Below are 19,133 nucleotides of genomic sequence, written 5' to 3'. Positions count from 1 at the left end.
TACATGCTTTATCTTAAACCCAACAGCAGATCATTATTAGTTTTGTTGAGTTAAAAGTATTAGTTAATGCTTTGTTAATTGAGTGAATTGTAGGAAATAAAGTGAGACCTTTGTTTGTTGAGATCGAGATGTTGCGCAATCAGCTATAATGTGGCTAGAATTGGTTATTAATATGGGGGATATATATTGCATCATCAAAAATGATTGAGGACATGTCCATGTATTGTGCGATAAGTCGATTTATTGATTATTGTGACAGGCCTAGTGTAAACCATACTATTATTCTTTGTTTGTTAAAACACATCTAATGATTGTGTGACACAAATAGTTACGGTAGTAGACAAATTTCCAATGGCATGCATGAAGTAACGTGTCAAAGCTCTTCAGTATTGTGTTCTGCGGAGTCTCATGCGGTTATATTCAGTATGTGGATCACCTTATGAAACACAAGTGAGTCACGCTGCTGATCTTGAGCTTTTATATCTGCTGAATCACTGCTGTTCTTCAACATGACAGACGGATGAACCTCCTCCTGATGCGGAGATCTTCCACACTATCTTTCCCTGGCCACAATCCTGATTTATGAGCGCATAAACACCGCTAAAGGGAAGCCAGCGAGCAAAAACTACAGGCAATTTGTCTGATTAAGAGCTGGCAGAGACGCATGGAGGAGAGCCAGAAAACAACAGAGTCACGCTTTAATGAAATATTGACACGGCTTCTGAGAAACATTGATCTTTGTTTGATGGTTCATTCAAAGTGCTCTCAGAAATTAAAATAATTACTTGGAATTCATTGCACACACTCTGCTTTCATTCTGGATGATCGCCGGTTAACTCTTAATCGTTCACTCTAGACGTGACAGAGTCGTTTTGTTGTTGAAAGCTTCTGAAAATGATGGAAGATGACAGGATTTCGGTGTAAAAGTAGGCCGCATGACTCATTCTGGAAGTGTTTTGCCTGCAGAATGAGATATTGAAAACTAATAACTTTTTGTCGTTCTGTTCTGTTATTTTTAACCATAATTGTGAGGTTTTTCTTCTCACAAGCACTCAAAAACTAAGTTTTTTTTTTTGCTGCTGCTTGTTATTTAAAATAAGCTGAAAAACAGAATTCTTCATTTTTTTTTTATGGGGGGGGGGTTGGGGGGAGGGTTTACTGTTTTATGTTCAATTCACTTTAATTTGTGAAAACCAATTACCTTAATTGATTTGAGTTGGAACAACATGAATTAATTGTGTTTTACAGTATTTATTTACACTCACCGGCCACTTTATTAGGTACACCTTACTAGTACCGAATTAGACCACGTTTGCCCTCAGAACTGCTTTAATCCTTCGTGGCAGAGAGTCAACAAGATGCTGGAAATATTCCTCAGAGATTTTGCTCCATATTGACATGATAGCATTAAACAGTTGCTGCAGATTTGTCGGCTGCACATCCATGATGCCAATCTCCCGTTCCACCACATCCCAAAGGTGCTCTAATGGATTGAGATCTGGTGACTGTGGAGGCCATTTAAGGACAGTGAAGGACAGTCATGTTGCCTTTCTATCAACTGGAACCAGTCTGGCCATTCTCCTCTGTCCTCTGGCATCAACAAGGCATTTGCGCCCACAGAACTGCAGCTCACTGGATATTTCCTCTTTTTCAGACTATTCTCTGTAAACCCTAGAGATGGTTGTGCGTGAAAATCCCAGTAGATCAGCAGTTTCTGAAATACACAGAGCAGTCCGTCTGGCACCAACAATCATGCCACGTTCAAAGTCACTTAAATCCCCTTTCTTCCCCATTCTGATGCTCGGTTTGAACTGCAGCAGATCGTCTTGACCATGTCTACATGCCTAAATGCATTGAGCTGCTGCCATGTGATTGGCTGATTAGAAATTTGCATTAATGAGCAGTTGGACAGGTGTACCTAATAAAGTGGCCAGTGAGTGTGTATGTATATGTATGTGTCAGATCTGTATATCAGATTTTTGTGTGTGCAACATAACTTCGAAAGGGTTTATCCCAAAGTCTAATTTTTCTTTGCGGGAACAGATAAATAATAATGATAATTTTGATCTTTTACTTGTTTATTTATTTATTTTACATATTTATATGTCACAATTTGTTCTTGCAGTATTAAAAAGGCAATATAATAAAAAAAAATTTAGCATTTTATCTCATAATTCTGAGTTTATTTCTCCTTTATTTCCTCCGACAGATAAAAAAAAAAAAAAACTAAAGATTGCATTGCATGTATTTATTAATATTTATGAATTCTCTTCTTACAAATGTAAGTTCAGATCCTTAAATTGTCTTATTTTTGGTAACTGTGACTTTTTCCTCATAGTTGTTATTTTATATATTTCAATTCTGACTTAATTTAAATTCTGAATATATTTTATTGTATTTAAGCTATACAACATATGCATAGGTTTGTGGTAAGAAACATCTAATTTCTGTGTGCTATATTGCTGAAGTGTGATCAGATAGACATGCAGGATCTGTTCTTCATGCTTCACAGTAATTGTGTGCTGTTTTTAATGTCTAGACCTGCTCCTGAATGATGCTGTACTCTGGGAGAGTACCCTGTGTGTGGACAGATAGCATGAAAAAACATGCTTAAATCCTGTATAATAGACTCAAACACTCCACATTCAGACATTCTAGAGGTGGTTATGAATCATGAGCTCATTAACATATGCGTTATTTGCATATCAGCACCCATTCAGTGTTTGTCAACTTGCTCTGCCCTGATAGATCTGCTGTTCAAAGTCTTAAAGGTACAGTAGCGTATCATTCTTAAACAGAATTAATACAATTGTTCTTTTTGTGTTATTTTGAGTGAAAAACTTGCTCAAAAGAGAAGGGCTTGATTTTGTTAATGTGAATTGATTGGATTGATTGGTGGAATTTGTGTGAGTGACAGGTGATTCAAAAATAAAAAATAAATAAAATAAATAAATAAAGTCAATAAAATAAAGTAAATAAAGAAAATAAAATAAATAAAGAAAATAAATAAAATAAAATAGGCAATAAAATAGATTAAATAAATAAAATGGAATTAATAAATAAAATAGAATAAATACAATAAAATAGAATAAATTAAATAAATTAAATAAAGAAATAAAATTAAATAAATACATATAGTAAATAAATAAAACAGATTAAATAAATAAATAGATTAAATAAATTAAATTAATAAATACAATAAATCAGATTAAATAAATAAATAAAATATAATAAATAAAATTAAGTAAATACATAAAATATAATAAATAAAAAAGTAAATAAATAAGTAAAATAAAAACAGATTAAATAAATATAGTAAATAAATAAACAGATAAAATAAATAAATAGAATAAATAAAGTAAAAAAATTGCTAAAATAAATAAAATAGATTCAATAAATAAAAATAATAAATAAATAAAACGGACAAAAATAGATAAATAAAATAGAATAAATAAATAAAGTAAATAAATAATAAAAGATTAAACAAAATAAAGTAAATTAATAAATAAAATAGATTAAATAAATGAGTAAATAAATAAGTAAAAAAGAATAAATAAATAAATATAGTAAATAAATAAATAAAAAAGGTCAAATAAATAAAAGAGAATAAATAAAATAAATAAATAAAATAGATTAAATAAAATAAATAAATAAATAAAATGGATTAAATAAAATAAAGTAAATAAATAAGTAAAATAAATAAATAAATAAATAAATGAAATAGATTAAATAAATATGTAAAACAAATAAAAGGGCTTGATTTTGTTCATGTGAATTGATTGGATTGATTGGTGGATTTCATGTGAGTGACAGGTTGATCCCGCCCCTTGCATAAAAAAAAGCAATCATAGAAGAGATGTTGTTGGCGCAAGGCAATGTAATTCAAAATAAAATGCGTAACATGAATATATGAATTAAAATAAAATGATGTGCACACTGTCTAGAAAAAAGGTTCAGAGGTTGCCAATGGGCAGGAATGTTTTCAAGTGGTGCATAAAATATATATTATGTTGGTTTTAATATGTACACTTGAAAATGTGCTTTTAAAGTGCCAATATGTACACTATAAAATATAAAATATGAATTAGTGAATGTATGGTGAAGTAAGGTGAATGTAAAGTGAATAAATTACATAATATCATAAATAAAGCTAATTTAAATTGTAATAAAAACAACAACAAAATCTAAAGAAAGTTCTTTCAAAAACTTTTATTAACAGCTTCTATTAACCAAAGTGCACTTTTCCTTCTTTTCTCAGACTCCCATTAAAAACAACCTTGCACATTAGGATTGTAAAGCATCTGGCTGATATGCCTAGTGTGGACAATTATAGTTTAATCATGATTCAGCCTGCAGTTTGTGGTGATTTTGTATGCTGTGACTGGATCAGCTATAATGGTCATAAATGTGTCCCTCGCGGCATCAAACTCTCTCCGATAATTGAATGTATTTCCACTCGTGCTGCTGGTCTTAATTATAATTTGTAAGCAGTAATTGTGTTTCCAGCGGGCAGCAGTGCCATGAGAAGCTGCTGAGAAAAGCAAAGGCTCTGGATCTGGGCGATGTTTTCTAAAACATCATCAGCCAAGTTTTGCTGTTAAGTATTGTTTGGTGATTCTGTGCTAAATAAATATAGTAAATAAATAAATCTGATAAAATAAAATATAATATAATAAATTTTAAAAAGTAAATAAATTATATAGAATAAATTAAATAAGTGTAATAAATAAATTAAGAAATAAATAAATAAAATAGATTAAATCAATTAAATAAAATTTACCAATCAATTAAATAAAATTGAATAAAGTAAATAAACAAAACTGATAAAATAAATAAATAAAGTAAAATAAATAAATAAATAAGTCCTTAAAATAAAGTAAATAAATTAAATAGAATAAATAAAAAATAAAGTAAATAAAATAATCAATAAAATAGATTAAATAAAACAAATAAAATGAAATAAATAAATAAATAAGAATAAATAAAATAAAGTAAATAAATAAGTAAAATTACATAAATACATATAGTAAATAAATAAAACAGAATAAAATAAATAAATAAACAGATTAAACAAATAAATAAAATATAATAAGTCTAATAAAGTAAATAAATAAAATATAATAAATAAAATTAAGTTAAAAAAAACAAGTAAAATAAATAAAATATATTAAATTAATGTAGTAAATAAATAAACTAAACAGATAAAATAAATTAATTAAACAAATAAATAAATAAAGTAAATAAATAAAATAGATTGAATAAAATAAAGTAAATAAATGAGTAAAATAAAATAAATGAATAAAATAGATTAAATAAATAAGTAAATAAATGTAGTAAAAAATTTGTATTTATAAATAAATAAAGTAATAGAATAAAGTAAAACAAATAGCTAAAATAAATAAATTAATTAATTAAATGAATAAAGATAGTAAATAAATAAAAAGGACAAAATAAATGGATAAATAAAATAGAATAAATAAATAAAATAAAGTAAATGAATAAAATAGATTATATAAAAAGATACAATAGATTAAATAAATTAGTAAATAAATAAGTAAAATATAATAAAAAATAAATAAATATAGTAAATAAATAAATAAAACAGGTCAAATAAGTAAAATAGAAGAAATAAAATAAAGTGAATAAATTAAATTGATTAAATAAAATAAATGAATAAATAAAATTGTTTAAATAAATGAGTATATAAATAAGTAAAATAGAATAAATAAATAAATATGGTAAATAAATAAAACAAGTAAAATCAATAAGATATAATAAATAAAATACAGTAAATAAATAAAATAGATTAAATAAAATAAAGTAAATAAATAAGTAAAATAAATAAATAAATAAATAAAATATTAAATAAAGTAAATAAATAAGTTAAATAAATAAATAAAATATTAAATAAAGTAAATAAATAAGTAAAATAAATAAATAAATGAAATAGATTAAATAAACATGTAAAACAAATAAAATAAACAAAATACAATAAATAAAATACAATAAATAAAATCCACATATAGTGAAACAATTTACAAAATGTCATTATATAAAAAGGCCTCTGTTTCTCCACCTCCTTGAGGAGCATCATTACAGAAGTTTTACATATTAACTAATGTGGTTCAAATTTAATGTCATACATAGTTTATTTCCTGAGCGATGCATCTACTACTATGGTAGTTCAGCCACAAGTTATGTCATTATTTAGGAAACGCAGCCCATGGACAACAGAAGATTAACCGTGAGGGAAACATGACTGATATCTGTTGTGAATAAATAAATAAGTCAGTAAATGAGAGAGTGCCTGTGTTTATATGCTAATCCTCTGGGATGTTCATCTTAGCTGGTCTGCTGCAGGACACGGTCAGATCTTCTGTGTGTGTGCGTGCATGACCGCCAGCGCTGTGGATACAGTGAGTGAACTCACTGTGAGTGTCGTTTGCTTCATGGCCTACTTTGAGAATACAGGAAAACTTTTGGAAAGCACACATGCTTATAGCTAACAGAGAATGTTCTGTTAAAGTGTGCACTGTGGCAAGAAGGTTGCTAGTTCGAGTCCTGGCTGGGTCAGTTGGCGTTTCTGTGTGGAGTTTGCACGTTCTCCCCGTGTTTGTGAGGGTTTCCTTCGGGTGCTAGATTTCCCCTACAGTCCAAACACATGGGCTATAGCTGTGTAAAACATATGCAGGAATAGTTGGCAGTTCATTCCACTGTGGCGACCTCTGAAATAGAGACTAAGCCAAAGGAAAATGAATGAATGAATGAACTTTGATGAATAGTTTGTGTCAGGCGGATGTATTTTCTGCTGGTTTCTGTCCTCCAGCTTGACCCGGAGTCAGCTTTATCTTGTAGCGATCACATTTAATCTCTTTCGATACAGCAGGAGACACCACAGACATTTCAGCTTTTTATTTCATCTGTTTTGTTTTGTTTTTTCTATACTATTAATCTGAAGCCGCATGTCTGCAGTCTACTTCATCTCTGCTGACAGACTGAGATGGATGGTAAATGAGATTACAGCAGACTCGACAGATCCTCTTCCTCTTTTTGTGCAGAATGATATTTATTTTGCGTATGAGGGGAATTTGAAAACTAATTTTGCAGGATATTGTGCACAATGTTCGCTTTGGATTACAGTTTATTCTGGTGAAAAGAAAACACAAATAAGTCAGAGTGTTTGATGGCCATGCAAAATGACATGCGCTGCTTATTAATGTTATTTATTTTAAATATGATATATGCATTACATTGTTTTAAAATGATTTTGAGCTTTCTTATTCATCAATGACTAAATGAAACTAGTTTTCGCAACAAAATGAAAAAGAGTATGAACAAAACATTTTTAAATAGGATTAAAATGTATAATATAATATAATATAATATAATATAATATAATATAATATAATATAATATAATATAATATAATATAATATAGTTTAATATAATAAAATAAAATATAATATAGCATTGTAATATATTACATTTTAATATATGTTAAAAATTAAGAAACAATAAATATTATTAGTTTATTTTATATATTATATTTTATTATATTATATTATATTATATTATATTATATTATATTATATTATATTATATTATATTATATTATATTATATTATATTTGTGATTATATTATAATAAGCATTGTGGTGTTTAAAATTGTAATATATTAAAAATAAAAAATGAATATTATTACTTTATTTGAAATATTATATTAAAATATGAATGTCATTATATTATAATAAGCATTGTGCTATAATAAATTGCAATATATAAATAAAAATAAAAATAAATATTATTAGTTAATGAAATATAATATATTGTAATTATATTAGAATAAGCGTTGTGATATATTAAATTGTAACATATAAAAAATAAATTAATAATAAATATTATTTGTTTATTTCTTATTATATAGTATGATAAATTATATGATAAAATAATACAATATACTACAATAAAATAAAATAATTTTTTTTTTAATATTAAAATTTTATATATTACCATGCTTTCTGAAGGATCACGACACACTGAAGAGTCCTGAATGCTCAATTTTAATTAAATTGCATTTTAAATTATATTTTTTCAAATATTTAAATATTTTTATTAAATGTTTTTAAAAATATTTTATTATATAAAAAAATAAAATAAAAATATTTAAATATATATATATATATATATATATATATATATATATATATATATATATATATATATATATATAAATATATATATATATATATATATATATATATATATATATATATATATATATATATATATTTAAATTTGTTGTAATCTTTTAGAATATTTCAGATTTTTTGGTATTTTTCACCAAATAAATGCAGCCTTGGTGAGCAGAACAAACTCCTTTAAAAATTGTTATTTTTAAAATAAAATTAGTTTTATTTTTGAATATTATTATTTTATTTCATATAATATAATATATGCAATAAACTAATCATAATTATTTAAATTGTTTATTTTTAAATATTTTTATTTTATTTTATTTTTTTAATATAATAAAATATTTTTAAAAACATTTATTAAAAATATTTAAATATTTAATATAATTTATGTAAAATATAATATAATAATATAATATACAGTAATATTATATTATATTATATTATATTATATTATATTATATTATATTATATTATATTAAACCAATAATATTTATTTTTATTTATGTTTATTACTGAAAAAAAAAACATATTTAAATGTGTTGTAATATTTATATTCCGGATTTTTAAATTATTTTTCACCAAATGAATGCAGCCTTGGTGAGCAGAAGAAACTCCTCTGCAAAACCTCTCAAAAATAACAAACCATGCAAAAACTAAGTGTGTGCAGAAGTAAATGCTCCTGCAATGTGTATGTCTGAGCTCAGGGCTGAGGAAGAGATGAAATAAGACGCAGCTGGGCAGTGCTGTATTATTTGATCTTGTGTTTTAGGCAAGGGAGGGCAGGATTTTTAATGCACCGCAGGCCAAGAACAGCTCCGCTGATATCAGGAGGCCAAATTAGAGAGCAGAACAAAGACTTATCTGGAGGGCGAATTTGCTTTTTGATGTCGTTATCATTGTGATATCATTGGGTCCAGGAGCTGAGAGCAGAAGAGGCTGTTTCCCTGTGGACTGGGGCTTATAGAGTGACTGCTGTGGGGTTTAATGAGGATTAGTTCATCATTTATGGGCCTTCTACAAGACAGTGTGTTCAGCCAAAAAAATATGAAACTTTTGTGAGTTTACATGACAACAACACTGGGTGGCTTAGTGGTTAGCACTGTGGCCTCACAGCAAGAAGGTGGCTGGTTCGAGTCCTGGCTGGGCTATTTGGCATTTCTGTGTGAAGTCTAAAGGCCTGTACACACTGAGACATTTCTTGCTCACGATTTCCGTCAACGGTTAATATCTCGTGACTATATAAAGGGCGTCAATGTGATCGTGTACACCAACGCGCAAAAAAAGCATCATTTTAAATAAAACGCCTCATGCTAATGCTATGATATGAGGATGGTTAGGAGGCCATGCTGGACAAATTTAGCCATTTTTAATGGACATCCTGGGATTTGTAACAACCACAGAGAGTCGGGACCTCAGTTTAACATCCCATCCGAAAGATGGCGCTCACTGAGCAGTATAGAGTCCCTTTCAATATACTGGGGCATTAGGACCCACACAGAAAGCAGGTTAAGCACCCCCTGCTGGCCTCACTTACACCACTTCCATCAGCAAACTAGCTTTCCCATGTGGCTTCCCATTCAGGCACTGACAGGCAAAGCCCTGCTTAGCTTAAGTCGGCGACTATGTGAGAGTAGCAGAGAGCTAGCTGCCGGCAAACTTCTGTAATCACACTGTTGACTCATTTCTTACACTTTAAATCCACCCATACCACCAAACCTGTCCCTAAAATTACCCATATCCCAACGTTCTGCAATAAAGCACAAACACAATAAGTATATTGTACATATTTTTGATGCAAGTACATAGTAGTTAAAGGTGCAGTAGGTGATCTGCCAAAATGCTAACCGCTTAGCATATTATCTTTGGACGGCGGGGAGGGACTGTGATTCAAAGCCACACCCCCTGATATCGCGAGCGCGCGCACCACGTCACAACAGCCGACAGACAACCCACTAGTTCATGTCATTCGCCAGTTAGTTAGTGCCAGCGCCGTGCAGGAATCACATGAAATACGTTGCCACACTTGCATGCTATTTCAGAGCGAATATTCAGAGTAACGTTAGCGGTAAACAGTATAGGAAGGCTATCATTGTTCAAAAATGACCCAATGTGAATATAAAAGCAACTTCAGCTCAATAAAGCAGGCTAGGCGGAATAGCGCTATTTACTGGTGTTTTGTTGTTAAACTAAATATAAATCCACATTATAGATGCTGTCAAAGAACCTTATGAAACTGAAAATAATCACATCAATCTTTCACCGGGAGATTCAGTGGCTGAACAACACGTCTGTGCATATAAGTCATATGATAGTTTAAAAAATTAAATAAAATAGTTTCAAAACAGAACATGACCTGTCTAACAGTAATACTTCAGCCATGGTGTCGTTCTTTCTCCAGCGTGCTAAAGTAACTCAAATACTGATTCAGGGTTTTCAAAAGTTTCAATGCAGCATTTAATTTCTCCCGGTCCGTCTCGTGACCGCACGGCCGCTTTAAGGGTGATTTATACTCGCGCCTGGCTTTACAGTAATCGGCCCGACGCATGCGTTTGTGATACAGATGGGCACACGCTAATGGCGGATCTGCGTGAACAGATGCGCAGAAGTCAGAATCTACATTTGCTGACAGACAGTCTGACCTGCCTATCGGAATTAAGGGAGATGACGGTCCGACTCTATTTAATTGGATGAACATTTTTTAGTTTTATGCTTTACCCAGAATATAAAAATACATATAAACACATTTAGAACATTTACTGTAATCATTACTATTGGACTGTAAAGAGACTTTCAACCAGCACAACAAAAAATGTTTCTGAAGACAATCACCTGCTGCACCTTTAATGTGACATAAACTGAATTATAACCGTAATCGCTTCAGTCCCTGTACAACTAAAAAAGGTTGAGATCCTCGCTCTTTTAAAGACAGTGATGTGCTGACAGTTTCCTGATAATCAGAAGATTAGGAAGCCAAAACGTGGTCTTATTCCCTGCAGGGCAGAGATTCATTTGAGCACATCTGACAGGGTCTGACATGAGGGGGTCAAAGTTCAAAAGTGCACTCTTTGAAGCAAACCGAGCATCAGGACAGCTGGAGATGCAGAACAACACTCAGCTGATCTCAAGTCAGACACTCACTCAGATCAAACCTCCAGCTGGAGATCTCAAAACTTCTGGAAAAGAAGTCCTACTTCTACCTGAGCGAAACTGAAGATGATTGCAAAACTCTTAAAGGGATAGTTCACCATTCATTCATTTTCCACTCATTTCATTTATTCTATGTTCACTTATTTCCTTCTATATTACACTGTTGTGATTTGCACAGTGTTTACCTGTAATAGGAACTAAATTTGCAGTAAATGCAGTATTCTTGCTGTAATTGACTTACAGTAAGTTACTGGTGAACTGAGCTGTAATATGAACTGTATTTTACTGTGGGACAGTTATGCAGTATGGTACCGTAAATTTAAAGTTCGCGTTGTGATAATGACTGTATATTTTAGAGTACAGATATACAATACTGTAAATACACAGCAAGGGAAATTGTGCGCTAATTGTATTTTATTTGATTTACAGTGAGTTACTGGCGAACTGAACTCAAAACAGTATTTTACTGTGTGACGGTTATGCAGTATTTTCCTGTATGTTAAAGTTGCATTTAGGAAATAGCTGTATTTATTACAATACAGATATACAATACTGTAAAAGAACAGCAAGATGAGTGATGCTGTAAATGCAAATACAGTATTTTTGCTGTAATTGATTTACAGTGAGTACCTGGTGAACTGAACTGTAATATGAACTGTATTTTACTGTAGGACAGTTATGCAGTATGTTAGTGTATTTTAAAGATGCATTAAGAAAATGACTGTATATTTTACAGTACAGATATACTATACTGTAAATACATATACAGCAAGCTAAATGTAAATATGTAAATACAGTATTCTTGCTGTAATTGATTTACAGTGAGTACCTGGTGAACTAAACTGTAATATGAACTGTATTTTACTGTAGGACAATTATGCAGTATGTTGCTGTATTTTAAAATGGCATTATGAAAATGACTGTAGATTTTACAGTACAGATATACAATAATGTAAATGCACAGCAAGGGAAATTGTGTGATAAATGGAAATACAGTATTTTTGCTGTAATTGATTTACAGTAAGTAACTGGCGAGCTGAACTATTATATGCACTGTATTTTACTGTAGGACAGTTATGCAGTATGTTACTGTATTTTAAAAATGCATTGTGAAACGTACTGTTCATTTTACAATAGAGATATACAAAACTGTAAATGCACAGCAAGGTAAATGGTGCTGTAAATTTAAATACAGTATTTTTGCTGTAATTGATTTACATTGAATAACTGGCAAACTGAACTAATATGAACTTTATTTTACTGTAGGACAGTTATGCAGTATGTTACTGTTATTTTAAAGTTTGCATTGTGAAAGCTAGTGCATATTTTACAGTAAAGATATACAATGCTGTAAATGCACAGCAAAGTAAGTGGTGCTGTAAATTTAAATACAGTACTGCTGCTGTAATAGATTTACAGTAAGTTACTGGCGAACTGAACTGTAATATGAACTGTATTTTACTGTAGGACAGTTATGCAGTATGTTACTGTATTTTAAAGTTGCATTATGAAAATACTTTAGATTTTACAGTACAGATATACAATAATGTAAATGCACAGCAAGGGAAATTGTGTGATAAATGGAAATACAGTATTTTTGCTGTAATTGGTCTACAGTAAGTAACTGGCGAGCTGAACTATAATATGCACTGCATTTTACTGTAGGACAGTTATGCAGTTTATTACTGCATTTTAAAAATGCATTGTGAAACGTACTGTACATTTTACTGTAGAGATATACAAAACTATAAATACAGGAAGATAAATGGTGCTGTAAATGTAAATACAGTATTCATGCTGTAGTTGATTTACATTAAGTAACTTACACTGAACTAATATGAACTGAATTTTACTGTAGGACAATTCAGTATGTTACTGTAATTTAAAGTTTGCATTGTGAAAGATATTGCATATTTTACAGTAAAGATATACAATGCTGTAAATGCACAGCAAAGTAAGTGATGCTGTAAATGTAAATACATATTTCTGCTGTAACAGATTTAAAGTAAGCTACTGGCGAACTGAACTGTAATATGATCTGTATTTTGCTGTCGGACAGTTATACAGTATGTTACTGTATTTTGAAGTTGCATTTAGAAAAGTACTGTCTTTTACAGTACATATATACAATACTGTAAATGTGCAGCAAGGTAAATAGTGCTGTAAATGTAAATACAGTATTTTTGCTGTAATTGATTTACAGTGAGTACCTGGTGAACTGAAGTGTAATATGAACTGTATTTTACTGTAGGACAATTATGCAGCATGTTACTGTAATTTAAAGTCGCATTGTGAAAGTTACTGTACATTTTACAGTAAAGATACACAATATATTTGTGCAACAAAAAACTATTCCTCTACATCTCTACAAGTTATTCATTATTAAATTAGTTTGCTGTATTTAGGCCAGTAAATTATAAATAACCATAATTAAATAACCATAATTAAATGACTTTATGAAAAGTAATCCCTTTTCTTTTTCAGTGGATAAGTAGTTTAATTAAACAGTAATTAGTCTGCAGTGAAATTAATTGCACCCCTATTACAGTACCACTACATTACTGCATTTATTCTGCTTAGAAAGAAAAGAAAGTGCTACAGTTTCTCAAAAAAACTCAAGCACCAATTAGCGGCACAGAAGGTGGAGGAGTCTGACATCTCTTTAAGTCTTGTTTCCAGTTTATTTCAACATGAGTATAAAGCGCAGCCCTCTTTTATTACACCAGAATCAATGAGCTCAAGCCAAATGGTTTTTAAGTGCTCAGTATAAGTGAAACAGGCCACCGTGCTTTAAAAATCACGTCTTTTTAAAAGGATGTGACAACCGTCCTGAAATATTCAGATGTAGTACGTGGAAATAATGTGTGATGCTTTCAAAGATTCCTTCTGCGGCTGTTCGTGGAAAGCTCAGAGCGCCTGCATGGAATTTACATGGAATTTTAATGCAAAAATAAATATTCAATATATGGATGCAATTTGTTCTTGCTACTGTCGTACAGTGTGGCCTTAAAAAGTCGTTCTGTATCGCTGACAAACCGAACACACACCCCAGCACCGTTCAACAGTTCCCGAGCGGGGCTTTCAACCGACATGTGCCAATACGCGGTTCATTAAAATGTTAGCGATGTGTTAGTTAAAAATGCAAAGGTAGATGCTTTAGTACATGAGCTTCTCAAAAGTGTTTAAGCATTAGGGTACATTTGCATAATGCACTGAAAACAAAAACATTTTGAAAAGTTGTAAAAGTGTAACACACAGATCTGTGAAACGCTGCATTCTGGCCAGTAGATGGCGATGTGGCATAATAAACAAACACTGTAGGATTACCAAATAGTAAAATGTTAAGGTCGACATCAAATGGAAGTTAAGATTTTAATTTTTTCCCTATCATAATGTAGATACACCTAAAATGCTCGTGAAATTGGGAAAAATATGTAGATCCGTGCACGATTTTGTCCTTTAGGAACTGATTTCATCATTGGAAGATGGGCGTTGCTAACAAAATGAAAGAAGATTGATGAAGGGATGAAAGCGGGGTAGAAACAAGACACGCCCTGATAGTCCCACCCTAAAGAACTGATAGTAACCCCCTTATGGACTGATAGCCCCGCCCTAAATGACTGATAGTGCCACTTTAAATGGATGATAGTTCCGCCTTAGTGGACTGATAATTCCACCCTAAATGACTAATAGACCCACCCTAAAGAACTGATAGTTCCACCCTAATGGACTGATAGCTCTGCCCTAAATGACTAATAGTACCACTTTAAATAGATGATAGCTCCGCCTTAGTGGACTGATAGCCCCGCCCTGATAGCCCCGCCCCCAAGAATTGATAGTTTCCCCCAATGGACTGATAGCTCCTCCCTAAATGACTGATAGTACCATCCTATATGACTGATAGCTCCACCTTAGTAGACAGATAGTCCCGCCCTGATAGCCCCGCCCTAAAGAAATGAAAGTTACGCCCTAAATGACTGATAGTACCACTTTAAATGAATAATAGCTCCGCCTTAGTGGACTGATAGTTCCACCATGAATGACTGATAGTACCACACTACATGATAGATAGCTCAGCCTTAGTGGACTGAAAGTACTGCCCTAAATAACTGATAGCTCTGCCCCAAAGAAGTAATAGCTCTACCCTAAATGACTGATTGTATCCGTCCTAATGGACTGATAGCTCCGCCCCAAATTACTGATAGCTCCGCCCTCAATAATTAATAGCTCCACCCTAAATGACTGATTGTATCCGTCCTAATGGACAGATAGCTCCGCCCCAAATTACTGATAGCCCCACCCTTAATAATTAATAGCTTCACCCTAAATTACTGATAGCTCCACCCTAAATGACTGATTGTATACGTCCTAATGGAGTGATAGCTCCGCCCCAAATTACTGATAGCTCCCCCCTAAATAATTAATAGCTCCACCCTACATGACTGATAGCTTCACCCTAAATGACTGATTGTATCCGTCCTAATGGACTGATAGCTCCACCCCAAATTACTGATAGCTCTGCCCTCAATAATTAATAGCTTCACCCTAAATTACTGATCGCTCCACCCTAAATGACTGATTGTATCCGTCCTAATGGACAGATAGCTCCGCCCCAAATTACTGATAGCCCCGCCCTTAATAATTAATAGCTTCACCCTAAATTACTGATAGCTCCACCCTAAATGACTGATTGTATCCGTCCTAATGGACAGATAGCTCCGCCCCAAATTACTGATAGCTCCGCCCTCAATAATTATAGCTCCACCCTAAATTACTGATAGCTCCACCCTAAATGACTGATTGTATACATCCTAATGGACTTATAGCTCCGCCCCAATGGACTGATAGCTCCCCCCTAAATAATTAATAGCTCCACCCTAAATGACTGATAGCTTCACCCTAAATGACTGATTGTATCCGTCCTAATGGACTGATAGCTCCACCCCAAATTACTGATAGCTCTGCCCTCAATAATTAATAGCTCCACCCTAAATTACTGATAGCTTAACCCTAAATGACTGATTGTATCCGTCCTAGTAGACTGATAGCTCCGCCCCAAATTACTGATAGCTCCCCCCTAAATAATTAATATCTCCACCCTAAATTACTGATAGCTCCACCCTAAATGACTGATTGTATCCGTCCTAATGGACTGATAGCTCCGCCCCAAATTACTGATAGCTCCACCCTAAATTATTAATATCTCCACCCTAAATTACTAATAGCTCCACCCTAAATGACTGATTGTATCCGTCCTAATGGACTGATAGCTCCGCCCCAAATTACTGATAGCTCCAACCTCAATAATTGATAGCTCCACCCTAAATTACTGATAGCTCCGCCCTAAATGACTGTATCCGTCCTAATGGACTGATAGCTCCACCCCAAATTACTGATAGCTCCGCCCTCAATAATTAATAGCTCCACCCTAAATTACTAATAGCTCCATCCTAAATGACTGATTGTATCCATCCTAATGGACTGATAGCTCCGCCCCAAATTACTGATAGCTCCCCCCTAAATAATTAATAGCTCCACCTTAAATTACTGATAGCTCCGCCCTAAGTGACAGATAGCTCCACCCTAAAGGACTGATAGCCCCGCTCCAATGTGAACAGAAAACAGCTCAGCAGTTGTGTGTTCGTCTTGCCTGAGTCTCTTATCGTCACATTGACCTTGCAATCATTTTTGCATCTGTGACATAATTAAGTCTGTGAGATGATGGATTGGATTAATTAGGGATTGAGTAAGACCAGCTGCAGTCACACGTGCGCACACACACATACACACACACACACCCATCCACACATGTATATTAATATTGTTTTGTACTATAGAGACATGTATATGGATATCGTGTGTTACAGAGTCTTTATGTAAATATCTGAATGTCCTGAAGGCGTTGTGATGTTGTATTAAATATGCATGAAGGTGAGCTCATAGATAAACAGGTAAAGATGATGACTCTGGTCTGTGCGGACGGATTGTATTCCCATTATTCATCCATAAAACATCCGAAGCGTCCCAGGACAGCAGCAGTGTTGATTTTTAGAAACTGTTCAGTCATTTCTAAATGAGATACCACCATCAGGCTCATGAATTAATAATGAGCTGGGTTTGTTTTGCATATATGCTAATGACTTATTTGTTTTGTTTCAACAGGAAGTTTCACCTGCTGGGTTTGGTGCAGTGAATTAGGATGACCTACAAATGTGAGTGTGTTTTTATTTATCAGCCACACCTGTAGAATAGCAGCATGGTTATTACTGTAGCTTTTCTGTAAATACAGTGCTATATTAGCAGTGCTGTATATATATGTATATTTTCTACATTTGTGTGTATTTTTGTTTTATTTTTAAGTGTGAAATGTTCTTAAATCAATATACTTTTATTTTTAAAAATAAAATTATGAATAGAAAATGTATTTTGGGCGAAAGATTATTCAAAAAGCTAAAATAATACATAATAAATAACTGTATAAAAAAAATATTATGAATCAGTTATGCTTTTAAATAATTTTTTTTCTTGATTTAGGCATAAATTCTTTTTGTTTTTAAAAAATCTATAAAAATAACGTAATAATAATATCATGTAATAAATAATTCTGTTTTTCTTGTGAACTGATTACATTTTTTGTGAACTGATTTTAATTATCTTTTTTGACCCCATTGGCATATTATTATTATTATTATTATTATTATTATTATTATTATTATTATTATTATTATTATTATTATTATCATTATTATTATTATATTTTAATAAATTTTAATTAAAATTTTTATTAATAAAAATATTTTTATTTATTTGTTAGTTAACTTGTTTTTTAAATTTAATTTAATTTAATTTATTTTTTAGAAATATAATTGGATATTTAATTGTTCATCTTTTTAGCAGTTTTAAATATCTAAATTTATTAATACATTTATTTATTTATTTGTTAATTTTATTTAATTTTATTTAATATTTAATTCTATTTTATTTCAGTTTATTTTATTTACAAAAATAGTTGTATATTTGATTGATGCTCTTTTTAGCAGTTAATTAAATAAAAAGAGTTAATTAAATATAAAATTAAATTAACAAACAAAAAATGTATTAATTAATTCATTCATTTTTTGTTCGTTAATTTAATTTAATAGTTAATTTAATTTAACTTAATTTTATTTAATTATATTTTAATTTTAATTTTAGTTGTTTGTTAAATAGTTTTAATTTAATTTAATTTATTTTTAGAAATGTAGCTCCCCCCTAAATAATTAATAGCTCCACCCTAAATGACTGATAGCTTCACCCTAAATGACTGATTGTATCCGTCCTAATGGACTGATAGCTCCACCCCAAATTACTGATAGCTCTGCCCTCAATAATTAATAGCTCCACCCTAAATTACTGATAGCTTAACCCTAAATGACTGATTGTATCCGTCCTAGTAGACTGATAGCTCCGCCCCAAATTACTGATAGCTCCCCCCTAAATAATTAATATCTCCACCCTAAATTACTGATAGCTCCACCCTAAATGACTGATTGTATCCGTCCTAATGGACTGATAGCTCCGCCCCAAATTACTGATAGCTCCACCCTAAATTATTAATATCTCCACCCTAAATTACTAATAGCTCCACCCTAAATGACTGATTGTATCCGTCCTAATGGACTGATAGCTCCGCCCCAAATTACTGATAGCTCCAACCTCAATAATTGATAGCTCCACCCTAAATTACTGATAGCTCCGCCCTAAATGACTGTATCCGTCCTAATGGACTGATAGCTCCACCCCAAATTACTG

The 19,133-nt window shown here is 31.5% G+C and overlaps 1 protein-coding gene across 8 annotated transcripts in view; it reads left to right on the top strand.

Annotated features, from left to right (window-relative positions):
- Nucleotides 1–19,133, top strand: part of dlgap4b (discs, large (Drosophila) homolog-associated protein 4b) — a 253,303-nt gene that overhangs the window by 175,931 nt on the left and 58,239 nt on the right. For all 8 annotated transcript variants that reach the window (XM_073953505.1, XM_073953503.1, XM_073953500.1 and 5 more), the window contains one exon: nucleotides 17,505–17,554. The gene's annotated coding sequence lies outside the window, so the exon portion shown is untranslated. The remainder of the gene's footprint in view (nucleotides 1–17,504; nucleotides 17,555–19,133) is intronic.

This window comes from Danio rerio, chromosome 6, assembly GCF_049306965.1.
Source record: "Danio rerio strain Tuebingen ecotype United States chromosome 6, GRCz12tu, whole genome shotgun sequence".
Classification (NCBI taxonomy): domain Eukaryota; kingdom Metazoa; phylum Chordata; class Actinopteri; order Cypriniformes; family Danionidae; genus Danio; species Danio rerio.
Note: the sequence above shows the minus strand (reverse complement) of the source record. Positions and strands in the feature narration are given on the sequence as shown.